This window comes from Lemur catta, chromosome 12 (genome assembly GCF_020740605.2).
Source record: "Lemur catta isolate mLemCat1 chromosome 12, mLemCat1.pri, whole genome shotgun sequence".
In the NCBI taxonomy this organism is placed as follows: domain Eukaryota; kingdom Metazoa; phylum Chordata; class Mammalia; order Primates; family Lemuridae; genus Lemur; species Lemur catta.
This window is the reverse complement of record NC_059139.1, coordinates 49733775-49761463: the sequence shown is the minus strand read 5'-3', so window position 1 is coordinate 49761463 and position 27689 is coordinate 49733775. Positions and strand designations below refer to the sequence as shown.

At 40.1% G+C, this 27689-nt stretch overlaps 1 long non-coding RNA gene across 1 annotated transcript in view; it reads left to right on the top strand.

Moving 5' to 3' along the window:
• LOC123648335 overlaps nt 1-27126 on the top strand; it is a 35528-nt gene extending 8402 nt beyond the window's left edge. The window contains exon 3 of the long non-coding RNA XR_006738569.1: nt 27110-27126. This is a non-coding gene — a long non-coding RNA (uncharacterized LOC123648335). The remainder of the gene's footprint in view (nt 1-27109) is intronic.
• The last annotated feature ends 563 nt before the right edge of the window (nt 27127-27689 follow it).

Here is a 27689-nt window from a genome sequence, read left to right as displayed (position 1 = left end):
GAATTCCTTATAAGAGAGAAACAAGGAAAACCTGGCCTTGTTTAGCATATGCAATGCTTTTCAGTCTTTGAATGGAAACAGTGAAGTCATAAAATGTAATTCTGTTTTTTCTCTCCACTTAAGTTTTTGACAAAAAGTTATTCTTGTCAAGATCAAAAATCATTCTGGGTAATGTCAAGTAGGATATAGGGCAATGCTGTTGCACAGTTGAATAAATGGTAAGTTTTTAAATGTACTCTGCTCCTGAAAAAAAAAATTGGCCACGGTCTTTTTGAGGGTAGCCTTACCCATAATCTGAGTCCCTGCCTCAGACAGCACTAATCCCAGGAACACACGACTAACATAGTTCATGTTGTTTCTGTGTCCCCTGGAAACACCATGGGTCTTCCTGAAAATCAATCCCAGACTTTATAGCATTATCAGATCTTCTCAGTTCTAGATGGCAGGAACTGCTGTCTTTGTTCTGGCATACAGTGACATCAGAGCTCCAGGACAAATGGGGCCCTGACTCATCTGGTCCTCAGAAACCTTATTCAAGGGGATCTGAGGATCCAAAATGTTTTTTTCTAGCAAGCTAGGTCAGTATGCTTAGTCCCGCCATCCATGCAAAAAAAAAAAAAAAAAAAAACAAAGACTGTGGGTCTGGTCACAAAACCCAGGACATTTCAATGTCCTGATGATTTATTACCAGGGCAAATAGAAATATCGCAGACCACAATATCATTTATCATGTAATTACATATCTTTCTGGAAGATAACAGACACAACCACAGAAGTGATTTAGACCTATCCTGCCTTTTGCTCTGGGCCTCAGTTTCCTTGCCTGCAGTGGGAGAGATTTGGGCAGGATGGTCTCTGGATCTCACAGGGCTCTTCAGCCCTAACCTTCAAGAGTCTGTAGACACACAAGCAGGTGAAGTTCTTACACGGAAGTGGCCTTCTTGGGCTATGGTTTCATCGGTACCACCTCCTGTCTGTGCCACACACTACTCAATGTCCCCAAGCCTCAGTGTCCTCACTGGTAAAAATGGAAATGAGGACAGTACCAATTTTGTAGGACTATCGCTCTGATTATTAAGGTATTGCAGGTAGACCTCAGGGAAGGAAATCTCAGAAAGTACTCATACAAGCTATTATGATGACTATTAGGATATCTCATTGTAATAGCTTTTTTTTTTTTTTGCTTATTTTCCTCTTGCTCCCTATCTCTCCTTCTTTGTCACCACACACTTTCTATCCCTTATCTATCACTTATCTTTTCAAATTTACTTTTACCACACAAACCATCTTCAAGAGTTAAACTGTAAAGGAACCAATAATGAGGGATTCCAACCTCAAGTCTAAGAAAGAAATCCCAGGGTCTAAGCCTAGATCCTGCAAGGTGTATTAGTTCGCTTTGTGCTGCTATCATGGAATACCTAAGACTAGGTCATTTATAATAAACAGGAATTTAATGGCTCACAGTGCTGGAGGCTGAGAAGCCCAATATCAAGGTGCTGGCATCTGACTAGGGCCTTTTTGCTGTGTCCTAGCATGACGGAAGGTGTCACATGATGGAAGCAAGGGGGTGGGGCAGAGAGAGAAAGAGAGTGTCCAAGAGGGGGTGAACCCATTCATGTGATAGCAAACCCATTCCCATGATAATGGCATTAGTTCATTCATGAGGGTGGAGCCCTCATGACCCAAACACTTTTTTGTGTTTTTTTTTTTTTTGGGAGACAGGCTGGAGTGCAGTGGCTATTCACAGACATTATCATAGTGATCCTCCCGCCTCAACCTCCCAAGTAACTGGGATTACAGGTGTGCACCATCATGCCCAGGAAATTTTTAAATTTTTTATAGAGACAGGGTCTTGCTTTGTTGCCAAGGCTGATCTTGAGCTCCTGACCTCGAGCACTCCTCCTGCCTCAGTCTCCCCAAGTGCTGGGATCACAGGCATGAGACACCATGCTCAGCCAGAGAATCTTTTAAGGAAAACCCAACCCGCTATGTTCCAACACATAGAAAAATGAAGGTACACAAAAGAAATAGCTGTTGCTATACATCTTCACAACATTAACACCCTGACCTACACGTTTGTATCCATATAAATGGCTTGAGAGGGGCAGTAGATACGCATATATTGTAAGGCAAAAAAAAATTGGAGAGAAATGTTTACAATCCTTGTCCTATGGTTTGAATGTTTGTCCCATCCAGAACTCATGTTGAAATTTAATTGCCATCGTGACAGTATTGGGAGGTGAAACCCAACACTCCCAAATACTGTTGGAGGTTGGAAGAGGAATACTGTTTTGTCATTGCTGATGGAATCTTATTTTCTTTGTGATTTATTAGGAACACATATGTCAAGTGTTTTCTTTTTAAGACATGTGTTTTCTGCTTTGGTTACCAGAGGTCGAATAAACATTCCCGTGAACAAGCTCTTTAAAATATTTATATTTTCTCCTTCCCACATACCTAAGCAAATCTTAATTAATGTCATTTGCTTCAAAATATGCCCAGTTCATTTCCAGTCTGCCAAAGCAGAGTCAGGGTTCAAGTTGCCATATGTTGACAGGGAGAGGTCGACAACACTCTTCCCAGTCCAGAAGGTGTCCTCCTTGGTCCCAGAGCATTTGATAAAACCCTCTTTCCCCATTCACTATGCAAATCTACTCCATCTGCACTATCTCTTCTTGGAACCAGGTTTCTTTGGGACAGAAAACCAGGACAACAGTCACGGGTGTCTCATGTCTTCCACTCTTGTCTTATGGACCAAAATATCAGCTACTTCATGGAACACCTGTATGACCCTCACTATTGCATGCATGATAGAAAATTCCGCTGAATAGTCTCCAGACCCCATCCTAGGATGTGTTGTTAATTATTTCTATGATACAAATGCAAGAAATAAACCAGATTACTAGCCCTGCAGTATGAAAATTTGGAAAGAAAAATCTCAGATTTTTAGTGTAAGCCACCCACTAAGTCATTCTCTTTCTTGCTTTATTGCTTTCTTGACAACAATGGAATGGTTTTTACTCTTCTACTTTTATCCTCATTTAGGCAAAATGCCTTGGAATTATGGTCCTCTCATGTTTTCCCCCTACGAATGAGTGTTGCTCCTTCCTGCACTTTGTTTTGGAGAGGTACTCTAGCTACTGTTAACTGAATATTGTTCTTGTGGAGGGAAATGCAGATGAGACCTGGCAACTCGGTGTGGTGGATGTGAGGTCCACCACTCAGGGCCCCCCTTTAAGACTGAGATACTCATTCCTAGAGCTTCTGGGAGTGTTGTTTGCTGAAAGCTCTCAGCAAAATCCCTCTGCAGGAATTGTCCCCTGCCAAAGGGAGCTGCCTTGTCCGAAGTTACACTCTTTTCCAGGAGTCAGCCTGTATCCAAGGCAGGTCGGTGAGGGGGCCAAGGGGAGACACCTCTACAGGACCGTCCCAGCTCCAGAGCACTCTGTGGACCAGCTGAGGCGACTGCATGGCCTCAGCTTCTACCCATTCCTCTTTCCTTCTCTCTCACCTCAGGGATGACCCAAGAGCACCCTCCACTCCAGGAAACCTCTCGCGAGAAATCTTCACCTCAGACTCTATTTCCTGGGAGCCTGACTTGACTCTCAGGCTAAAAATATTAGAAATAATACGAACCACCCGAGAGTGAGAATCTTAACTCCCAATATCTGCATGTTCCCCTAAGAATATTATACTCTTTGAGCTCAAATAGTTGAAGAATTTGGGGATATCAGTTGCAAAATAGGAAAAGATGTTAAAGTGAATGAAAATGATTGCTATGAATGAGAAATGCATTTTAGAAGATTCTTTTTTTTTTTAACAAAAGCACCACAATATCCCTTTAAAATCAGACTTGTGAAAAAGATAAAATTTTATCAAATAGAATCTTATTATGAGAAGTTCTGAGACAAAGAGCAGTGTTAGTACCTTGATGTTTTTAGTATTCTTTTCAAGGAGTTAATAGCCTAGTATAATACATGTTTAGTGACGGAAGCAGCCACCTACCATGGTCAGGGAGGCTCAGCGCTGATGGAGGAAGACGAAATGGGCTGCCAGTGGGAAAACTAAGATACCAACAGAGGGCTGTTTTAACTGTTTGATCCACGTGGACACCTCATCAGGGCTGTAATTTTAAAAACTTTTTCTTCAAACGATTTATCTTATAATAGCATCCAATGACTATTTCATTCAACACATAATTATAACAAAAATAATCACAACTGATGGCTTTTCAGGCAGGATGTATATATCAAAATAGGGAATAGGCCTCTTGTTTTCTTAAAAACAAACCTTCACTGGAACTCTGGAAATTAATTTGTACAAGTTATATCTCAAAACACTATTATAGGTAAAAATCAAACAAAATGAGTATGTAGAATAAAGAGTTAAATTCCTCTACTCAGAGGTAATCACTGTTCTCAGTTTAATTGAGTTATTCTGAAACATACGCACATATACAGTGTGTCTTTCATTTCGTTTTCTCTTATATTCTTGCATTAATAGAATCATACTATGCAGATTTTTTTGTAACTTGCACTTTCTAACTTAACAATGTTTTATTAATGTTCTTTTTAATCTATTTAATGCAACATCATACTGTGCTATTCCTGACCACTGTATTAGAATTAAATTTGATGCTATGTTGACTCTAGGGATGTTAACTACTTTGAGGAATCAAACTGCTTATCTAAGTGAAACAAAATTAACTATTCCAATTTTCTAACACAAATTTTTATTTTTCTCAAAATGCAGAGAATCACATTTTCCCCTTTTTTTGTTCAGACTGATTCAGTTGAGCCTGACTTCAAAAATAATTCTTTAAAAAATATCCAAGCAAAATTAATTCCAGTTTTAGTCCCATTCTCAAAATGACCTTACTAATTTTTTTTGCCTTGATATTATCCTGCTTCCTTCAGAAATGTGTGTTAAAATAAGGCTGGGGGGAAAAAAAACCTAGTTTCAACCACTCAATTTTTGTTTATATTTGTTTCCAAATCCAAGTGGCCTTTTTCAGCAGCAAGGGTCTTCTCTCCTGCTCCATCACTGGTCTGTAAAGTAAATTGCAAAAAGCTACCAAAGTCTGGCTACATCCTCATAGTGACTGTTTAAACCCATTACTTTCTCTTTTAATCAAATCACTGTTGTGTCAAAATATACGATTCTCGCCATGAATCTCCCCAGCTTGTTACAGGTCAACGGTTGCACCTTGAAAATGTTTGCTCTCCTAAGCGTCTTCTCTTCAGCCTCCAGCTAAATTGCTCCACACCAAGCTTGATCATTTTTCTATACACATAGAACTCTAATTAATATAAACATAATGGCAACGAGAACATGCACTTTACAAAAAGAGGAAGGGAAAATGCCTGGGCAGTAGGTACGGGGAGAACCATTTGGATTGTGGCAAAATGGGAATTTAGACAGATATAAACATTTAAATTATGTTGAGAAAAAGAAAACCAAACCCTGAAAAAAATTTCTTGTCCCTGAATTACTGGGAGATTTCAGCCTTTATTCTTTTCTGCTTTAAGAAATATTTTGTATAAAGCCACCAGAGGGCCAGTAAGGGAAATAGTAATTATGTTTAAACAGCCAACACTTCACTAACATAAAATATTTGTACAGGCTCTTAAACATGAAGTTAAGTGCCAGAGGCTATTTTCATTGTTTAATGTATTAAGTAAATAAAAATGTATCTAAGATGTGGACACACAATTAGTTTTGAGTTATTTATCCTGGAGTTTGTATGGTTTAGAAAAACTCCATCTTCTTGGCTGCTGCTGTCCTAATGCATTTAACTTCAGCCATCAGCTATGATTAAACACCTGCTGTTGTGGGGAAACAAAGCACACTAATCCAATATGTATTTCTGACATCTTAAATATCACCCAGTCCCCTGACATCAGGCACAGCTTTTCAGCGGGATGGAATTCCAGAGCATATTTTTCTAATTTATGGATGGACAATAAATCAAAATTAAGCCTTGGGCAATGAAATATACATCAGTGCAGAATGAACTGACTGCAAACGAGGACCCTGCACAACCGAGGGGAAAAGGATATATTAATGGAATCCTAAGCTGCAAACACTGAAGTGAAAATTAAAGAAGTTTATTTCACATTTTTCCTTATAAAAACAAAATGCAAAGGCAGAAAATGAAATGTTTTCTATTTTTCCATGCACAGAACCAGAGGAGCACATTTAGATTTTTAAAAAAAGTCACTTTTTAAATGCTGGTATGTGGGTGATTAAAAGCCAAATCTTCACTGCTCTTTTTCTTATTTTCAATATTTATGAGAGTTTGAAGTGCTTAATTCAGTTTCAGTTTTGCTATTCTGAAAGAGTGAACAAAGGCCATTGTTCACAGTCCTCAATTTCTCCTAAGAAAGGATCAGGAAAGAGAACCGCCTTCCCTCTCAGGTGGATTGGGCTGGGCTGGGAGCTGTCCAGTGCTGAACAGATCTTCCTTGGACTGACCTCCAGCTGTCCTGGAACCTGGAGATGAGAGGCGACCTGACAGCTTTGTTCTCATCAGAGGCTCTCAGGAACCTCAGGTGCAGAGCCACCACCTACATCTGCCCCCTGGCTATGGCCACGCAGACCCTGGGCCGAGGTCATGTTGGAGTTGCGTATGTGGCTTATCCTTCTCACCCTTGACACTGCCAATCACCGTATGTCTTTAAGAGAACCTGCCAGGGCAACCCTCATATGTGTCGGGGGCAATGTTTTGTGTTTATAGACATGTCTGGGCTCTTAACAAATATTATCTCTTGATTCTTCACAGCATCTCTGTTAATGGGATAAGTGGCAAATAGTTATTTAAATGTTAAGGACAGGGATACAGAGCCGTAACAAAATTAAGAGTTGTCTTGGGCTGCATGAGAAAATGGTGAGCCTCCAACTGAGTGAAAAGAACCCTGTCAACTTGCTTCCTGATCTAGGTCTCACCTAGACAGCAATCCCACACCCAGCTGACAGAAGTTTCTTCAGATTATTCTTCCTAAGGCACTTGCATCTACAGAACAATTATTTCTGTAGAATCATATGTTACTGGCTTACTGACTTGTATAGTACTTATTTATAAACAACCATTTACATGGACTCATGTTATTGAGAATGTTTTAAATTATTAAAATTAATATTAAAAGAAACAACATAATTTAGGAATTAATTTTTTCATGTATCTCAGAAAGAAACTAGCATGATCCAGACCTTATACTTGAAAATTCTAAGTGGAAGAATGAATGATGTTTTAAAATTGGTATCCTTTGGGGTCAGTAATTACAGAAGCTGAGATAGTTGGCTATTATGAGGCTTAAACATGAAAGGTATGTCCCCTCTACCATCCTACCATTGTAGTTTTCCTTCTTGCATAGACTTTTCTTTCTTTTTTTTTAGAGATGGGGTCTCGCTATGTTGCCCAGGTTGGAGTGCAGTGTCTATTCACAGGTGTCTTCATAGATCACTGTACCCTCAAACTCCTGGGCTCAAGTGATCCTCCTGCCTCAGCCTCCCAAGTAGTTTGGGCTGACTTTTCTTTTTTGTTCAAATCATTGAAATAATTCCTTATAGGAAATACGCATAAGCCTGGCAGGAAATCCTTTGCATAAAACTGTAACTTAGTGTTAACCAAATTAGTTTTTGAGGAAAACTTTTGTTCTTTGAAGAAATAATTAAAAGACATCTTTCCATTTGATTATCGCAAGATCACACAGTAATGCTGGTGATAGTAATAATAATGACTATTGTTAGTTGACAGCCCTGTTCTGGATGCTTTAGGTAAGTTAGCTCTAGTAGTCCTTGTGAACAGCCCATGGGGTTGGTGCTGTTGTCACCTTTCTTGGCAGCTGAGGACATGAACCTAAAGGAATTGGGTCATTTGCCTGAGGTCACACGGTGATGGGTGGAGCAGAGAAGCAAACTCTGGCAGTCTGTCTGCAGAACCTGCCTTCCAAGTACATTATTATTCTACAAAATGTTCTAAGAAGCCACACCCAAATGCTCTATTTAGTGTCTCTTTGAAAACAGGCAAAGACGTAAAGGAAAGTTTTGATCTATACGTTTAAACTTTCAAACTGTGCAGGTTAGCTTAACCTAACTCCTCTAGATGCAGTGTTTTTCTATAAATTGCTCAAGTGGATAACAGGTTACTGTACACAGTCACTGCAATATAATCACAAGCAGAATTACAACATAAAAAAATCACATTCTCAGATACTACTCTACCCCCATGTTTTAGCTCAAAGAACTTTTGTTCAAAAATTTGTCCAACTTATGGATGCTCACAAGGGATGGAGAATTTTGACTGTTTGAAGGAATGTGTTTAAAAACAAATGATTTTTCCCATGCTTAAATTAAATAAAAGCATACAGTTTGCCTTATCACAGTCTTTTAAATGTTTATTGAAACCTTGCCATAGCATCACAAGAGTTCATTTCTAAATATGTATATTGATGAAAAATAGCACATTAATTATTACAGCTGCAACATTTGTAAAAAAAAAATAGCTAAAATAAAATAGAATCTTTTGCTACTGGTCTTTACCAGTAGTATATCCCATGTTTTTCAAAATTGATATATTTAACCAATTTTTATCGAGGGTCCACCAAGGCATTGTGTTAGACCTTAAGGATTTAGTGCAAAAAAGCTAGATATGGTCTCCCTTGTGGAGTTTATCTTCTAGGTGTGCAGAACTCTGTTCTTAATCCATATAACATTTCCAAGAAAATCAGTCTTAATTCTTGGATGTCTACTTTTCTAAATGTTAGCTTTTTTATTTCCTAGGTCTACAGACTCCTAAACTGCTTATATTTTCCTGCTAAGGATGTGTCTGGAGGCTAGTTAGCCAATCTGTTACTCTAGATCTGTTTTCTCCTACTCTATGTCTTAACTAAGACTCTCATCAAACCTACCATTTAGGTTACATTTTTTTTATTGAGGTGAAATTCACATCACATAAATTAATTAAAGTGAACAATTCAGTGTTATTTAATATATTCAAAATGCTGTAAAACCACTACTTTTATCTAGTTCCAAAACATTTTTATCACCCCAAAAGAAAACCCTGTACACACTTCCCCTTTCTCCCTCCTACCATCCCCTGGCAACCACCAATCTGATTTCTGTCTCCATGGACTGACCTACTCTGGATATTTCATATAAATGGAATTATATAGTATGTGACCTGTGTGTCCGGCTTTCTTCACTTAGCATAATGTTTTCTAGGTTCATCCACGTTTTAGCATATATCAGTACTTCATTGCTTTCTATGACTGAATAATATTCTGTTGTATAGATATACCACAATTTGTTTATTCATTTATCCATTGATGAGCATTTGAGTTGTTTCTACCCCTTGATTATCATGCATACTGCTGTTATGAACATTCAAATGTAAGTGTTTATTTGAGTACCTGTTTTTAATTATTTTGGTCATATCCTTTCTTTTGAAATAAACTAATTTTAGAATAATTTTAGATTTAAAGGAAAGCTGAAAAGATAGTACAGACTATATCCTTATACCCATCATTCAGTTTCCTCTAATATAAACATTTTACATATCCATGATACGTTTGCATAATGAAGAAACCAACATTAGTACAATATTTACTAAACACCAGACTTTATCTGAATTTCAGTATTCTTTTTATTTTTATTCCAGGATCCCATCCAGGGTTCTACATTGTGTTTAGTCATCATGGCTCCTTAGTCTCCTTTGGCCTGTGACAGTTTCTTGGTCTTTCCTTGTTTTTCATGACCTTGAGAGTTTTAAGAAATACTGGTCAGGTATTTTTTAGAATGTCCCTTGATTTGGGTTTGTCTGATGTTTTTCTCATGATTAAACTGGAATTGGGGGAAGAATACCATATAGGAGAAATCTGGTTTTCATCACATTATACCAGGGGGTACATGACATCACCATGACTCATCCCTGGAAATGTTAACCTTGACCATTGGCTGAGGGAGCGTTTGCCAGGTTTCTCCACTGTAAAGGCCCTTCTCACCCCGCCTTTCCATACTCTATTCTTTGGAAGCAAATTACTAAGTCCAGCCCACCCTCGGGGGTGGGGGGGGAGAGGGGGTAGAATTAATCTCCACCTCCCAGAGGAAGGCATAGCTACATAAATTATTTGGAATTCTTCTATAAGGAAGTTTTATCTTTTCCCCCCATTTATTTATTTATTCAGTCATGTATTCATATCAGTATGGATTCATGGATATTTACTTTACAGTTCAGATCCTTTTAAGGTCTTGTCACCAATGTCTGTCAGAAAAGTGATAGATACAGAGTGAATCCAGTTTAGAGTGCTTTGAAGGCAAGGTGACCTTGAGCTTAATAAAGAATGTAGTAGCCACAGAACATGACAAGGTGACTCACGTACAATTCCCACAGCATGGGAGTTTTGAGGATACTTACTAAGTACAAATAGAACACATTTTGGTGCAAGCCTTTAAAAAGAGGCTATATCTAAACTTTTTACAGGACTTGTTTGATCAAGACTAGGGTTTCTGATTCCTTGTTCTGTGCTACTTTCGTTGAAGAATTATATGATTGTTTTTAAGAATTAAGATGCTTAGTATAACAACAACAATAGGCCCCAAACAGGACATATTTTTAAAAAGTCCATGTTTAGATACATTGTAATAAAACTGAAACACCAAAGTCAAAGAGAAAAATATATGATGCTTTCAGAAAAAAGGATAATCTATAAAAGAACTACATTTAGACCATTGCTGACTCCTTTACAGCAACATTAAAAGCCATAAGATAGGGTTTAATATCTTCAAAGTGTTCAGAGAAAATAACTGCCAACCAAGAGCTGTGTATTCAGTTAAGTTATCATACACAGTGAGGGAGAAATGAAAATGTTTTCAGACAAACACTAAAAGAATTTTCTACTAATAGATCCTCAGTGAAAGATGAAATTGAACCCAGAAGGAAGAATTCAGATGAAAGACAGAATAGGAAGCAAAGAAAGATGTGAATGAGTCTAAAAAAGAATTGACATAAACAACAACAACAGTAATTTATTGGGGGCATAAAGCATGGTGATTCTAAAATACTGACCAACAGGTATATGGAAAGCAGGAGGGGTTATTCAAAGTTAAAGTGTTCTAAGTTCCTTGACTTGCTGAGGAAGCAGAACAGACATTGATTAATTTTAGATTTTGTTGAGCATGTATGTCAAATTTTTAAGAATAATAATTAAGGTTGGTTAAGTTTAGATTTTGTAATATATTCATATTATTCAATATTTTTAAAAAAGTAACTCTATAGAATGACTACTGAAGCTGGTATAACTTCCACACCTAGGCGATGGGGGAGGAGAAGGAAGGAAAAGGTAGGGAAATCAAAGAAAATTCAATCCAACAGATATGGGAAATAAAAAAAAATAAAGAGAAAAGAAAGTCATGGAATAAGATGGTAGAAATAATTTCAAATATATTAGTAATAAGTATATGTGATTTGCCTAAACTTGCCAGTTTAAAGAGATTGTCAGACTTGATTTTTAAAATCTAGCTGTATTTTGCTTATAACAGTTAAATCTAAATTATGAGGAGACAGTAAGATTAAAAGTAAAAGAATAGAAAAAGAAAGTCAGTAGCTTCATTATTACCAGACAAAATAGACTTCAAGGCAAAAAGCGTCATTAGGGAGCACACATATGGACACAGTGTCTGGAACCAGACATTTGAAGGGCTGTTATATCATATGAAAGAGACTCTATGTCTAGAACATGTTATCTTACATGTTTCAAAAGGGCAGAACCTGTAAGTGGAAATTATAGAGAGGCAGGTATTGACTCCATGTGTTGGAAAGAACTTTCTGACAATTAGCTCTCTAAAATGAGAAGCTCCTGTTCCTGAAGGTATTCAGGCCACGGCTGTGGGGAAGCTTAGGCTCAGGCTGTGTCTGCAGCTGGTGTCCAGATATATGCGTTAGAATCACCTAGAGAGCATCTCTAAAATGTATTCCACGGCCTCTTCCCAGACCTAATGAGCAGATTCTATAACCTAGGAATCTGCATTTCTGAAATGCTCCCCAGGTGATTCTGATGTATCCCCCACAACTGATCGATGGAATAGCACTTGGGAACCACTGGCCAGACGACTTCCGAAGTTCCCACTAACTGTGGCATTTGATAATTCAATAATGTTTTGGTAGACACTTAACTGTGAATTGGAGAGATTACCAGAGACTAGAGAGGTGGCACCATGGCTTCCAGTGTATAGAAGAATAATGGAGGCTAAGAATATCTATGAAATTAGACGTCACAGGGTGAATAGCCCACGTACTTTCCTGATGGTCATAAGCTTTTCAGTAAATGTTGGTGAAGACGATGAAAAGTAACATATTCTATATTCAGAACAAATGGCCAAATGGCCCAAACATGACTTATTGCTTACATCTCTGACACGCTCATATTTTATCCAGAGACTCTGTTACAAGTCTCTCAGTGGCCCAGAATAGTGTGTCCCAAACTTTTCATATGCACACAAATCACCCGGGAATCTTGGTAAAATGCAGATTCTGCTTCTGACGGACTGGGGGGGGGGGGCTCAAGATATGCTTTTCTAACACAGCTCTGTCTTCTCGATTTACTATAAATAGTAGGTATTCAAGAAACTTCTCTTTATTTTTTTTATTTTTAAAAATGTTTTGTTTTTAATTATTATGGGTACATAATAGCTGTATATATTTCTAAGGTACATGTGATGCTTTGATCCAAGCATACAATGTGAATTAATCAAGTCAGGGTAATTGGGGTATCCATAGCCTCAGACAGTTACCATTTCTTCGTGTCAGGAACATTCCAATTCCACTCTTTTAGTTATTTTAAAGTACACCCTAACTTATTGCTGATTATAGTCCTTTGGTTGTGCTACCAAATATTGTTCATTCTATCTAACTAACTACATTTTTGCATCCACTAACCATCCCCACTTTATTCTCCCCTCCCCACTGCACTCCCCAGCCTCTGGTAAGCATCATTCTACTTTCTGTCTCTGTAAGATCAATTGTTTTTAATATTTAGCTCTCATATATGAATGAGAATATGTAAAATTTGTCTTTCTGTACTTGGCTTATTTCACTTAACATAATGTTCTCCAGTTCCATGTGTGTTGTTGCAAATGGGAGGATTTCATTCTTTTTGTGGCTATATAACATTCCTTTGTGTATATATACCACAATTTCTTTATCCATTCTTCCATTAATGGACACTTAAGTTGATTCCAAATCTTGGCTATTGTGAATAGTGCTGCAATAAACATAGGAGTGCAGGTATCTTTTAGATATACTGGATTCCTTTATTTTGGAATCCAGCAGTGGGATTGCTGGGTCATATGGTAGTTCTATTTTTAGTTTTTTGAGGAACCTCCATGCTGTTCTCCATAGTGGTTGCACTAATTTACATTCCCACCCACAGTGTACCTTCTCTTTCTTTAGGTAAGATAAAGAGAGAAGCTCTTCTGGTCTTTCACAGACCCTTTATATCCTTCAGGGAAAATTATTATTTTATCTTAGTATCTTTGTGAATTAATAAGGAGAAGAGGCTGAAAATGGCACTATTTGGACTGGATTAGGCAACAGACATGGGAGTCAGAATAAAACTTCAGTGCTGAGAATGGTGACATCTTAAAAGCTTAAGCTTCTATTTCCCACCCAGAACAGGATAGAAGTCCTCCTTAGCTTGTCAGAAGACCAGAATTTTCATCTCAGAATGGATTTGTTTTATTTGTTTTTAAAGTTTTTGCCCTTTCATAAGTCACTTACTCTTTCTGAGACTGTTTTGTTCCTGAGATACGCTAACTAGGATTTTCATGTACTTTATAATTTATTATTTTTTATTGAGGTAAAATTCATATAACATAAAATTAATTATTTTAAAGTGCACAATCAGTGGCATTATGGTTGAATAATATCCCATTGTATGTATACACTACAGTGTGTTTATCCATCTATCCATTGATAGATATTTGGGTTGTTTTCACCTTTTGGCTATTGTGAATAGTACTGATAAAAACATTTGTATACAAGTATTTGTTTGAGTAACCATATTCGCAATTTATTATTTTTAAATGTACCACTTCATTTGGTTTTCAAATTGAGTTGAGAAGAGGAAGGATCTTACTGACAAGAAACAAGCTCAAAGTGACTTGTTCAAGGTTCCAAAGCGAGCACGGGACCAAGAAACTCAAAACTTCTAAGGGAGAGTCTGGTACCCTTTCAACTTACACCCCAGCTGTCTTGAGAGTCGAAAAGGAGAGTGTCTGTGAAAATGGTTAGCAGGCTGGAAAGCACTGTGTATGGGAGGTGGTGTCGGTCGTTCCTATTTGATATGCCAACCGACACTACGGGGACAGTTTCCCACTCAGGAGGTCAGCGCGTGCTGTCTCTATTATGGCCAGAAGAGACATTTTAGAATTGCAAAAGGTATAACAGAGTGGTTGGACACCAGCAAAGGAGTTTGACAAGGCTGTCACATCTGTTCAATATTTCTGCTGAAATAATCACGGGTATTGCTGTTGATGGTTACCATAGTGGTATTAAGGTTGGCAGAAGGAGATGATGTAATCTCGAGTATGCTGATGACATCCCGGCTGCTGACTCTGTGGTTTCTGCATGAGGAAAGCTGGTGCCTTAGACTAGGGATGATTTAGACGCTGATAATGGCAGCTGAGAAGCAGAATATTTTAGGAGCAGTGCAAACTGGAAGTGAATAAGAAAAGCAAATGAAGGGTTATGCTGCCAGTAGTTTATGATAGGGAGTGAGAGCCGCAACCCTCTGGCCTATAAAAGAAGGAGCGAATGGCTTAGTCAGCATTGATGAGGAGAGATCCACAGCGTGAAATGCCTGCCAGGGAGGCGGCTGGCTTCACGCTATCTCACCGCGGGCCCTTTCTTGGTTCTAATTTAGTCCCAGAGTCTGATTAGTATGAAATAGCTGTTAGCTGAGCCTCAATTTACAGACTTTTACCAAAAGAGGAGATGAAGATCAACAGAGAAATGAGGCTACTGTCAAGCTGAGTTAAACCCAGAGTGATGACGACAATATCTTAGTGAAGGAGAAGAATGACAACAGGCTGAAAGAAAGCGTCATCTGTTTCTAGAATCCTGGAACATTTCCTTCTGAAATAACTCATTCTGTGTGTCTTGATTTTCTGACAAGTAAATCTTAAAGAACAGAACTGGCATTTATCAGGGCAAACACTAGTAGGATGTGGGTCTCTGGAAGGATTTGTGACAGGGTTTGTGAAAACTGTTTTTGAAGAATTCTTTGCTATGTGAGAGTTCTTAGGAAGGTCTTTGGAAATCAAAATTGAAATGTGCTTATGATTTTGAAAATAACACATACTCATTGTGGGCAAACTTACTGTAATGTGGAAGAGATAAAAGGAAAAAAAATATGCATATTTTCACAATGAAGAAATAATTAGTCAACATTTTGTCATTTTTTGTCCAATATTTAATCTATCTATACTTATTTTCTATATATTTGGGAACTTACTTATGTTCAATTGGTTTCCTGCTTTTAAAAATTACATGTTTGTACATAGCATATTTCTGGCTGCTTCTCTGAACCCAAGGGTCATTCTGGTGGTTGGTTTTTCTAAAGAATGGCTCTAATATTCCCAGTTAGCACAGAGGGAAATCAAGGCCTAGAATTGTCCATCTTTTTCAGACAAGACATGACTTAGATTTGAGCAAATCATTCTCTCTGATATAGAACAAAGTTGTTTGTTTTCCCTGAATACTTGCTATGGGGGTGAGCCTGTGGGAAATTTCAGATTTCTTTGGAAACTTTCATTGGAAAGGCTGATTCTGCTTTGCAGATTTAAACTTGAGATTACCATGGGAAGATTAAAACATAGGTATCCTTATAGTGTGGTGGAAATGTAATGACCAAGGTGGAGTGAGGTGGGGGAATAGGACAAAATACAAACTGGGCTTAGGCTATGGTAGGTCTAGAAATTTCTCTTGAATGTCCTTTCCCTTTCCTTCTGCTTGTCTATCCTCTACTCATGCTTCCGGGTCCAATTCGAGTCCCACCTTCTCCTGTAAAGCCTTTTCCAGTTAATTTCCCTTTTTCTCACTTCAGATTTTACTTATGATTAAGTCCTCATAGTTAGGCTCTATAAGCATGGACTATTTTAGAGGGCTTTGCAACCCTACACATTTGCCATGCACAGTTAATAAACTCTATGGCTAATTAGAGATGGCCACAAATTTTCCCTATGTTGAGAATTGGGGCCCATGTCCCCTCCCCTTTAATTTGGGCAGGCTCTGTGACTCCATGAACAACGGCCTATGGAAGACACAATGCATTGCCAGTTTCTGAGGCTAGATTTTAAGAGATTAGCAGCCTCCACTTCTTGTCTCTTGGGTCCCTCACTTTGGGGGAAGCCAGCCACCATGTAAGAAGTATGACTCCCCTGCGACCACCGTGCATGGAAATAGAATGATGCTGACCAGCTTCTAGCTGTTCCACCCACCCCAGCCCAGATGCCAGCCATGTGAATGAAGCACCATACTGTACATCCTAGCCCAGGGACATGCCACGTGAAGAACCCCAGATGTGTGGATCTAGTTGAGCCACCCCAGCTGAGGCCTCAGACATCATGGAATAGGACAAACAACTCAGGTGAGTACTGACCCATCGAATCACAAGACAGAACAGCATCACTGTTTTTGTATAGGACAAGCTTTTGTGGTAGTTTATTCTGCAGCAATAGATAACCAGAGCAAGTCTCTTGGGGCCAGGAGTGAACCTTTTGTCAGAGATTTTCAAACTTTGTTGTGCATTCGGATCACCTAAGGGTCTTGTTAAAATATAGGCTTTCATTCATTAGGTCTGGGGAGGAGTTTGAGATTCTGCATTTCCTACAGGTCCCTGGAGATGCTGCTGCTGCCTCTCTGGGGGTCACACTTGAGTAGAGAAGAGGCTGAGGAGTAAAGCATGCCAGTCAGGGCATACTGGAGGTGCATTTGCGCAACTTTTCAAACAGCTTTCACTTCTGGGTCAATTACTCAATAAATTGAAAAGCAGGTGCCATAAGAGATTTAAAGCAGAATCTCTCAGTGTGGTCTCTGGATCCACGTGCGTTCACATTGCCTGAATTTGTTAAAAATGTAACTATTCCTCAGCTCTACCGAATCAGAATGGGAGGAGCAAGAGTCACCACACTGAAGGAGAGCCACAGGTCATTCTTACGAGCTTTAAAAATTGAGAGCAACTGGTAAAGGAGAAAGGGCGCTGAATTAAGAGAAGTGGCATTTGCCCCTACCTAATGGCAAGCAGATGACTTTACCTGTCTGGGTCTCAGTTTCCTTATCTATCACACGGGGGACAGATTGCTGAACTACATGATTTCTTTGTCTGATGTGGGATGTATCCTAATTCCCACACCAGGCCAACTTGACCTCTCTTTCTCCTGTCCTCTCCCTATGCTGAAGCTTGGTGGGACACACACTCTGCCCCAAGGAGGACAGCTGTCTGTGGTATCATTGTCTTTACCATTGTCTTCTTTGGCTCACATAGAAGTAGATATGATCAGGAACACATAATGCAGGAAATTTCATTTTTTAAAGCAAATATTAGTGTCAAGGCCAATGTGTCCTCAGAATAACACATACCTGTATCGGATATTGCCATGAAACTTAAATCATCTTCGAAAGTTAATATATGCTTTTAATGGTAATTTTTCAGCCTTTGAAGTTTCTTCTTGGCTTGAGCACCATTGGATAAAAACGTGTTCATGATTGAATTAGCAGACCTTTGATTTTAAAAGGACTTTTCAGTGATCTTTTCTGGTAGATTAAAAAGCAATTTACTAATTTACAGTTCATAGGAATTCCGTGCCCTCCTTGAGTTTTGTAAATCAATTCCGTGCTAATAAATGCGACTATAGCTCCAGGTGTTTCATTTGGGGACAGCCAGTGTCATACACAACTGTAAACTCAAAATTACATAATCAATAAAACTGTATTTTGTGAGCTCCTTCTTTGTGCCCAGCATAAGCCCCTCTTGGGAATCCCTAAATCTGTAGCTGTCAACTTAAGGGTCTTTAGTCTGGGCCTGGGGGAGGAGTTTAATCAACACAGCTGGGAAGTACCACCTTAATTATCTGCTTATCTTTTTCCTAATCTATTCTCTTTATTATGGTGAGTAATCACAGTTGAAAGACAATCAGAAAAAGGAGGGACTTTCCAGGGCTTTTCCTCCTGGATGCAGCGTTCTCAGCAATGGAGAAGACTAGTTCCTCACTGGAGACGCTGGTTCCAAGGAATATACAATAATAATAGTAGTTAATACAGGTAGAGTGCTTACCATGCACCAGCTGTTTGCTTACTTAATCCTCCCAACTCTGTGAAATTCATACCATAGTTAACACTCATATCTTAGACTTGAAGTAACTGAGGCACAGATTAAATAACTTTCCCAGGTCCCACAAAGCAGTAAATGGTGGAACTGAGATTTGAACCGGAGGAGTCTGGATCTAGGGGCCGTGCTCCTAGCTAACATACCATACTGCTTTTATCCCTCGTGGCAAATGCTCTCTCCATGTGACTCTGCTCAGTTGCAACCTGATGACTGTTTTTCCAACAAGCGATCTCTATTATTTCAACTGGGGGCAGGTGTAAGAAATCAGCAGCAAAACCTTTTAAAACTCAGTGCACCTGGAGGAAACACCTGACAACTGTTTTATTATTTTTTTCTGTTTTCCTTTCAAATTCAACTGCAAAATATATCTCAGTCTTTGACAAGACAACTCAAATCTGTCGAAAGTGGAACTGAAAGGTTCAAGCCGCTGATGGAGAGCGGAGCGTTTTTCCGCGGCGGGTGCCGGGGCAGGAGCGTGGCGGTCCGGGGCTGGGGGCAGGCACGCCGCCCTCTGACGGAGACGCCCGCGGAAGCTGCGCTGGGTTTGCCTTCCTCGTGGCGGCAAAGCCGGGGCCAGGGCTGCAGATGAGGTGTCTCTCCTGGCTTTCTCTGGGTTTTGCCAGCGTGAAGGGAATTCGGATCAAGACAGGGAAGCGGAAGAAGGGGCGGGGAAATCAGCACTTGGCCTGTGAAAGTTCAGAGAAAAGGTATCGGAAGTTTGGAAGCCGCACAGCCTGAATGTGGACACCAGGGCCCCAGGTGACACGGTGTGGGGAGCATGCTCCGTGGCGAGCTTGTGCTCCGGCGCAGCCTTCGGAAATGGGAAGAAAAGGCGCGTGGCAGCAGGCAGGTGAGACACGCTCTTTATTGTTGGTGGAGGGACACAGCAGTGGCGAAGAGCACGGCCGAGAACATGGCGAGGGCTTCTATGTGGCTCTGAACAGTGGTGGCGACATGCCATGGGAAAGCGCGGACGCATGGGTTCACACAGGCGATGGCACCTTGGTTACATGGGGGCTGGGCAGGAAAAAACACCGGGATAGTCAACTTCGTTTGGCCTAAGAAACCTGTTGCCTGTACAAATGCAGTTTCCCTTACACGTGGGAACCTAGGCGCTACCCAAAGTTGTTCAGCCAGGAGCTTTTGTAAACACTGCAATTCTTTTAAATTGGAAAAAAAACATACAGAGGCTGAGGTGCTTACTGACACGTTAACACTCCCCTGTTCTAGGTCTTCTTGGACCTGGAATATTTGTTGAAAGATAAATTATGCTTTCTCTAAAGCAGTTGCTTTATAATTGCTGAGACTAAACTAATTGCAGAAAGAGCTAGAAACTGGGGTTCAGATTTCACGGCCTGTTGTCATCCCTCATTTATCTAGTCCATTTTCGTCTTGAATTTTGCATTTTGTTTTTACCCTTCTCCCACTGTCGGGAGGCAAGTCAACCCCGGCCTCTGCCTCTCCTGCGGCAGCTGAGCACCCCTGGGAAGGGGGAGGCTGGCAGGGCACTGCGCAGAGGCAGCGACCTCAGGTGAGGCGGTGGCAGGCAGGAAGCCCTACTCTTAAACATGGCAGGGACAGCGTGAGAACCCCGCCTACAGCACCTCCTGTGCGGTAACATGCCGCCTAGACACCCAGCACCTCCCTTGCTTAAACCCACCCTTAGGTCCCGGCCATTCCCCTGCGTCCAAGCCCTGCGGGGTGGGTTAGAACTGAGGGTTGGGCAGTTGGAGTGCGGCCTTGCCTGGGTTATCCCTAGACTCAGATGCTGCCGATAACTTATCACTAGAAGCAGGAATGAGGCGATGAGGGGGATGTCTGCCTTAGCATTGATACGAATAGTTCCCTTTCAGTTTTTCAAGGTGCTAGAAGAGAGTCCAGACAGAGATGTGACTCCTTCATTAGTTTGGAGATTATCACTGTATTTCTCCCCCCATCATCTTATCCGGTTGCCGGAGAGAGAAAATGGAAATGACTCCTCTTCTTGCGTCTGACTTCTTTTCCCCCTTTCCCTTCACCAATCTCTTCTACTTCTAGCTAGACTCCATTGCCCTCCCCACCTCTCTTCCCTTCTCTCCCATTTTCTCCCCCTTCTCTCTGGCATCTCTTCCTCCTTCGATGGTCCTGGCTCTCCCCAAGCCCTCCTTGTCTTTCCTTTTATTCTCTATCTCCACAAATTAACATATTATAAGCATTAACTGGAGACAGGCAGCGAGGGGAGAGGGAGCATTACTGCCAGGTTTTAACTGATTCCTGCTGCCAACCCTGAGCTTGGTGCCACCGGCCAGGGCTGTGAAATTGCAATAAACAAGGGGCCGAGCTTATGTTTCTGACCTTTCCTCTTTTGGTGCTGAAGACACGAATTGAATGTTGAACAGTCATACCATGTTGTTGCTCTCTAAATGTATTATATATCCTTTGCAAAGGGAATTGAGATCTGGGGTGTGGGAGGTGGGTGGAGGAAAGGGAAGAAAGTTTCTAGTAATATTGTAGGAAAATAGTAATTTCTTTTATCAAAGGCAATTTATCATCCCCGTAACCCAATAATGAGCTGGCCTCAAATTGAGGTATTAATAATTTTCTAAGAATTAACCCAAAATATATTTTATATATTTTATTTATACACACACACACACACACACACACACACACACACACACACATATCTTCTCAACTATAGAAGGTAAAAAAAACAAAAAACCTTCCAGTCTTTTAAGTGAAATGAGTTGACAATGGTGAGAAAAAGGGATTGTCAAATGAAGATTAAAACACAGCCTGTAACAGCATTGCCACCTGTCTTAGAAGCTACAGGTTCTCTGTTTCCACTCACAGGTCAACAGCATTCCTGAAGCAGACACTCTCTTCAGAGTCTGAGGCACTCAGTACTCGAAGAACAAGACAGTGTCTGTCTTTGAATCTTCTACAGTACCCAGCCCAGTGACACACAACGAATGTGGCACGTATTGGGCTCTCACTGTGCCAGGCACATGATGTTACTCCATTTTCAGGCCCTCCATGAGGAAAGTAAAATGATCACCCCATTTTAGAGATGGGGAAACAGAAGCTTAGAGAGGTTATGTAAAATGCCAAAGATGCAGAGATGGTAAAAAAAATTATATATCCAGGTGTCTAATAAGCACCTTTAGATTTTTTAACCTTTTAAAAAACAAATTATTGTACAGATATTCCATGCCCTGTCCAGAAGTGAGCCAGCCGGGGCTGACAAGGTGGCTGTATTCTTTACAGGTGGGCTGTGCTGCATTTTAGCATGTGGCTACCATCTCCAGGGCCAAAGCAGAGGCTCATGTTTTCATTTTCCAGCCCTCCAGAAAGAGGGAATGGGGAGTTTAAGGCAACTGTGTTTTTCTTTAAGAACTTGACGAGAAGTTGAATTCTGCTCATACTCCTATCCACTCATGGTTTGGATTTGCCCAAACTTGGTCATGTTGTGACGTCTAGCTTCAAGGGAGGCTGGGAAATACAGTCTCTAGATGAGCAGCTACGAGCCCAGCTAAAACAGCAGTGTATGTGGTGTTTGGGGGCTGTTGGAGTGTTCTTTATTGCTAAAAGAAGGAGAATGTGGGGAGTGGCAGAGGGCAGGCAGTGAGCAGGCAATTAACAGACTCTACCTGCATGCTAAACAGAAATTTTGCCTTTATGATGAAAAAAGAGATAGCTACTTGAATAACATAAGCAGATCTTAGAAGGGGTCCTTAAGAGGCTTAATCAATTTTTAAGCTATATATGTGTCCATATAATATTATTCAAACAGGTCAAGATAGGTCAAAGAACCTCTACTTGGACCCAGTGCTAGCACTTACCAGCTATAGGACTTTGGACATATTCCTGGTAATTAGCTTCTCTTGGCCTATATTCTCATCTGTAATTTCGTCCTCATAATACCAGCTCCAACTGTTGATAAGAATAAGGATTAAATGTAATAGCCATAGAAGGATTCTGGCACAGAATATTTGCTCAAAATTGTATTAGTAGTTTTTTATTACTGTTCAATCAAATAAGCTTTTAATACTCTTTGATACACAAGAGGAGAAAGGAGGCAGAACTGGGGTTAGGCAAGTGGGAATTGTGTACAGATTAAAGCAGTTGAAGTGAAATGGAGTAGCAGGACAGCTGGCAATATCAAAAGAGCCAAATAATTTTATATCCTAAATTAACAGTGACTGATAATAACTTCTGTTGGCATTGGCAAGATACATTTTTCCTTGGTGTTCTGTTGTGTTTATCTGAAAATGTCTTTATTTTGTCTTCATTCTTGAATGATATTTTTGCTGGCTATAAAATTCTGCATTGACAGTGACCTTTTTCTTTCATCACATTAAAGATTTTTCTTGACCTCTGTTGTCTCTGACAAAAAGTCAGCTTTAATTCTTATTGTTGTTTCCCTCGTGGGTAAGGCGTTATTTTTCTAGCTGCTTTCAAGATTTTCTCTTTATCTTTGGTTCTCAGCAGTGTGACTACATTGTACATACATGTGGTTTTCTTTCTATTTATCCTTCTGTGATTTGCTGAACTTCTTGAATCTATAGATTTGTTTCATTTGCCAGATTTTGAAAAATTTGGTCATTATTAAAAAAAATTTTTTTTTGCCCAACTTCCTCTTTCCTCAACTTTGTAGACTCAAATTTTACATGTATTAAACTTTCTGATGTTGTCTCACAGATCCCTGAGGTTATGTTCATATTTTTCAGGTTTTTTTTCTCTCATTCTTCAGAATGAGTAATTTCTCTTGATGGATCTTCAAGTTTATTGACTCTTTCCTTTGTCACCTCTTTTCTTCTGTGAAGCCCTTCCAGTAAATTTTTGCTTTAGATATTTTATTTTTCATTGTTAAATTTCCATTTAATTCTACAAAAATAGTTTCTATTTCTCTGCTGAGATTTCCTATCTGTTCATTCCTTAAAAGCATATTTTCTTTTATGTCCTTGAGCATAGTTACAACAGCTGTTTTAAACTCCTTCTATGCTAATTTCAATATTTGGGTTACCTCTGGGTTGATTGCCATTGATTTCATTTTCTCTTGAATCTGGATCACATTGTCTAATATATTTGTATATTTGGATTGCATCCTGAACATTAAATAATAATTAACGCTCTGGGTTCTGTTTTGTCCTTCTGAAAGTTATTGCTTTAAAAAAAAAAAAGGCAGCTAATTTGGCTGAACAGAAGCTCAAAACTAATTCAATACTTTTAGTCTTACCTGTGCTGCTTGGAGTCTGCCCTACATATGAATAGTTTGGTGGTCAGATAGAGATTTATGCATAATTCATATGCAGAATTTGGGGCTTGTTCTCTCTTGCTCTCTCTCTTCTGGGGCATTCTATCTCCACTTTTAGGCTGCTGTGGTTGCTCTGAATTCTTCTCTCTTATTCTTCAAGCCAGTATTACTTAAGACTTTTAAACGTAGTTTTAGCTGCCTACATGGCATGGACAAGGGCCTGTCCTTAGGTAAAAAGCCATAAAAAGTGAAAAATTTATCTAGTGCCATTCCTTACTACAAGTGTTGATTCTCTCCAAGTATTTGATTTTGGTTGTTCTCCAGTGCCTTCAGGTATTTTTCTGTTTATATTTTTTCCAGTGTTTATATTGTTATCTTTGGGAGAGTTGGTCCAAGATGGGCTTGTTTTAGTCCATTTTATGGTGCTAAAAAGGAATACCCAAAACTGTGTAATTTAAAGGAAAAGGTTTATTTGGTTCACAGTTCTGCTGATTCTGCTGACTGGAAGATTGGGCATCTTGTGAGACCTCAGGCTACTTCCACGCATGGCAGAAGGTGAAGGGGAGCCAGCATGTGCAGACATCACATGATGACAGAAAAATCAGGGAGAGGGGCCAGGCTCTTCTTAACAACCAGCTCTCATGGGAACTAATAGAGTGCCACGCAAGGATGGCACTAAGCCATTCATGAGGGATCTACCCCCTCGACTCAAACACCTCTTATTAGGCCTGACTTCTAGCATTGGGGATCAAATTTCAACATAAGATTTGTGGGGGACAAACATGCGAACTAGCAGGGCTTCTCTTCCATGATCAGAAACTAGAGTGTCTGCTACATTCTAAGGCATGCCAGGATATAATGAACTGTGGTGGGTTAAATATGCCTCAGATTCTTCAAAACTCCTATTGAGCCATAGGATCTAAATCCCTTCCCCTTGAATCTGAGTGGACTCATCTTTGACCAATACAATGTAGCAGAAGTAACATTGTGCTAGTTTAGGCCAGCATCTTAGGAGCCTTTTAATTTTTGTTTCTGTTCACGAGAACACTTTCTTAGAGTCCTCAGGTGCTGTGTAAGAAATATGTCTACCCTGAGGCTTCCATGCTGTAAGCAAGCCTAAACCAGCTAGTTGCAGAGGCTATGTGGAGATAAAGATTCAGGCATCCATCTTTAAGGAGGGAGGGAAGAAGAAAGAGACAGGGACACAGACAGCTACAGCTTTCCAGCTTCCAGTCTTCCAGGTTATTCCAGCTGTGATCCTGGGCATCCCAAAGCCAAGATGAGCCACCCTCACTGTCCTGTCTCAATAGCTGACCCACAAATCACAATGTATATAGTACTAATAATAAAGTATTGTTTTGAGCCACTAAATTTTGGAATAGTTTGCTACACCATAAGAGTTAACCAGAATATGAAAAAAGTCACATTGTTTTAAATAATGAATAGGGTTTTTAAAAATGGAAATAACTGCCTATATTATACTTGAGATATCAAATGTTCACACAGTTAATCTATGTGTTGCATCTACACTACCTACTTTTCTCCCTCTCAGCTGCTTCTGGAAGTATAGGCACAGAGTTTCGGGAGAAAATAACTAGATGTTAGGGGTTAAACTTTGTTAATCAACTTATTTTTGTGATGACAAAATCAGTAGTGCCATTATTGACAGATGAAAAAACTGAGATGCCGTTTAACTAAGGATAAGTGACTGGAGTGGGGTCGCCATGGTGGTGCTAGGATTTGAATTGAGTGTTCCCAAATCCACTGCTTAGTTCAGAGAACATATTGATTGATTATTGATTGATTTCTGACAAGTCAGATCAATGAGCATAGATGAGTTCAAAAATAGCTACTATTAGCCAATTGTGGGTCTTAAAAGGAAAATCAAAGAGAAGACTTTGGGTCTCCTTTTTTGCACTGGTCCCTGTTAACATCAATTAGACTGTGCTTTGCTATGATATTCTAATTTTTAGCACAGGAAGAAAAATGAATTGATTTGGGGGCTGATATCTCTTAACATTTACACGGAAATACTTCCATTGAAAATATGGGCACCTTAGCAATAGAATAAATGGCTTGACATTTGTAAGGGCAAAATAATCAATATAAAGAGAATTTCCATATTGAAAAATAAATCATTAACCTAGCTATCTGCAAGTTGGATTTTAAAAGCTTGAATATGTCATTAATACATTTTCCCTGCACTTTCTCTTGATTAAGGCAGCCTCTGTCACAGGGAAGGAGTTGGCTGCTTTCCCTGGTACTACTGACTTTTGGCTGTTCTAACAGTCTCAATTCTTCCCTCCCTCCCGACTGCCTTAGTACCAAGGTAGGAATCTCCCCCACAATGAGCAGGAGTGATTTGGAGTGAGATTCAGTCATGTATCTTGATGTGGCAGGTAAAGATAGGGCCCTCACAGAAGAATTCTAAAAAAAAAACACACACATTCTTTCTTCCTAGTGTTTTAACAATGGAAGTGAAACCAGGCTAGGAATTCATTTTCAGGGTCATCCCAAAGCATATTTTGACACTTCTCCCATAAACAGGTAGAATCTCATTCCACACTCTTCAATATGGCCTGGCCCTAGTGACTCAGTTCAGATGAATAGAATGCAACAGAAATGATACTGTGTGACTTCTGAGGCTGGGTTGGAGAAGACAACACTGCTTCTTCTTGGCACACTCTTGGGATGCTTGCTTAGGAACCCAGTCATCATGCTGTGAGGAGTCCCAGGCCACAGGAGATGCCAGGTATAGGTATTCTAGCTGACAGCCTCGGCTGAGGCCAGCAGCCAACATCAAATTCCAGACATGTGAGTCAGGAAACCCTAGAGGTGATCCACCCTTAGCCGCTGTCCATCTGCAATCAGATGAGCAATTGGGCTCCCAATTACTCACCTCCCAATTACATAATCCTCCCAAGCGAGGATTATGAGCCCAGTCAACGACTAGAACTGTGAGACAAAATAATAACAAAATAATCGTTGCTGTTTTAAGCCACTAAGTTTTCTGTGGCAATTCATTACACAGCAGTAGATTATTGGAACACCGTGCAAAGTGATGTGAATTTTGTTGGGCTCTTCGTTATATAAATGCATTCATAGCTAGCTCTTTAAAACTACAGTTCCACCCAGTTAGCACACTCTGTCTTAGGTTAGATGTCCCCAATGCAGATATAAAACATGGACTTGGGTGCAGGTAGTTGATTTGGGAGGCGATCACAGGGAGTAGAAGTAAAGTAGAAGAGAAAGTGAGGTAGTGGAGGAAGAAAGCCAACAAGTGTTTGTAAATAATTTGGTTACTGTCGTGGGCAGTGGGCTCAGTCCCACTGGGGCTGCTCTGAGGAACCATGAAGGGTGTGCTTCAGAACGGGCACACCAGAGGGTGGGAGACTGGAGCATTTTCACTCACTCTCATCCTCACTGATTGGGGCTGCCTATAGGGGTGTTAACTACTCTGCATTCCCAGGCCATGCTTGCTTGCTTACAGATTGGCGTCCTTCCGCATCTCAGGAGGCAGCAGAGTGTAGAATCCCCGCTGCACATACTCACCGTGGAACACCAGCCAGTGTGCATGGAACTGTCCACCACAGCTATGCTGAAGTCAGGTAGGTCAAGGAGACGTGTTGCATTAAATCACAGGCCTCTACCACCCCTTCTGATCCATGCTCCACATGCCAGCCAGAGAGAACTTTTCAAAACACAAATCTCCCCTAATTTCAATCCTTCAGTGGTTCCCCATTGCTCATAAGGAAAAAAAAAAAAAAAAAAACAACCCTTACTGTAACGTTGCATGGTCTGGCCCTGCTTATCTCCAGCTATTCTCATGCCAAGCTCCTTCACCGTCTGCACTCCAGCCAAACTGGCATTGTTTCATTTCCCCTAAAAAGCCACAGGGCCTTTGCACATGTGGTTCACTCTGCCTGGAATGCTCAGCCCACACCCACCTCCAAGCCAGCTAGTTAATTCCTACTCATTTCTCCCATTTCAGTTCAAGTATCTCTTCCTTGGGGAAGGCTTTGCTGACCCTCTCCTTCCCCACCCCCAGATTGGATAAGGCTCGTCTAAAA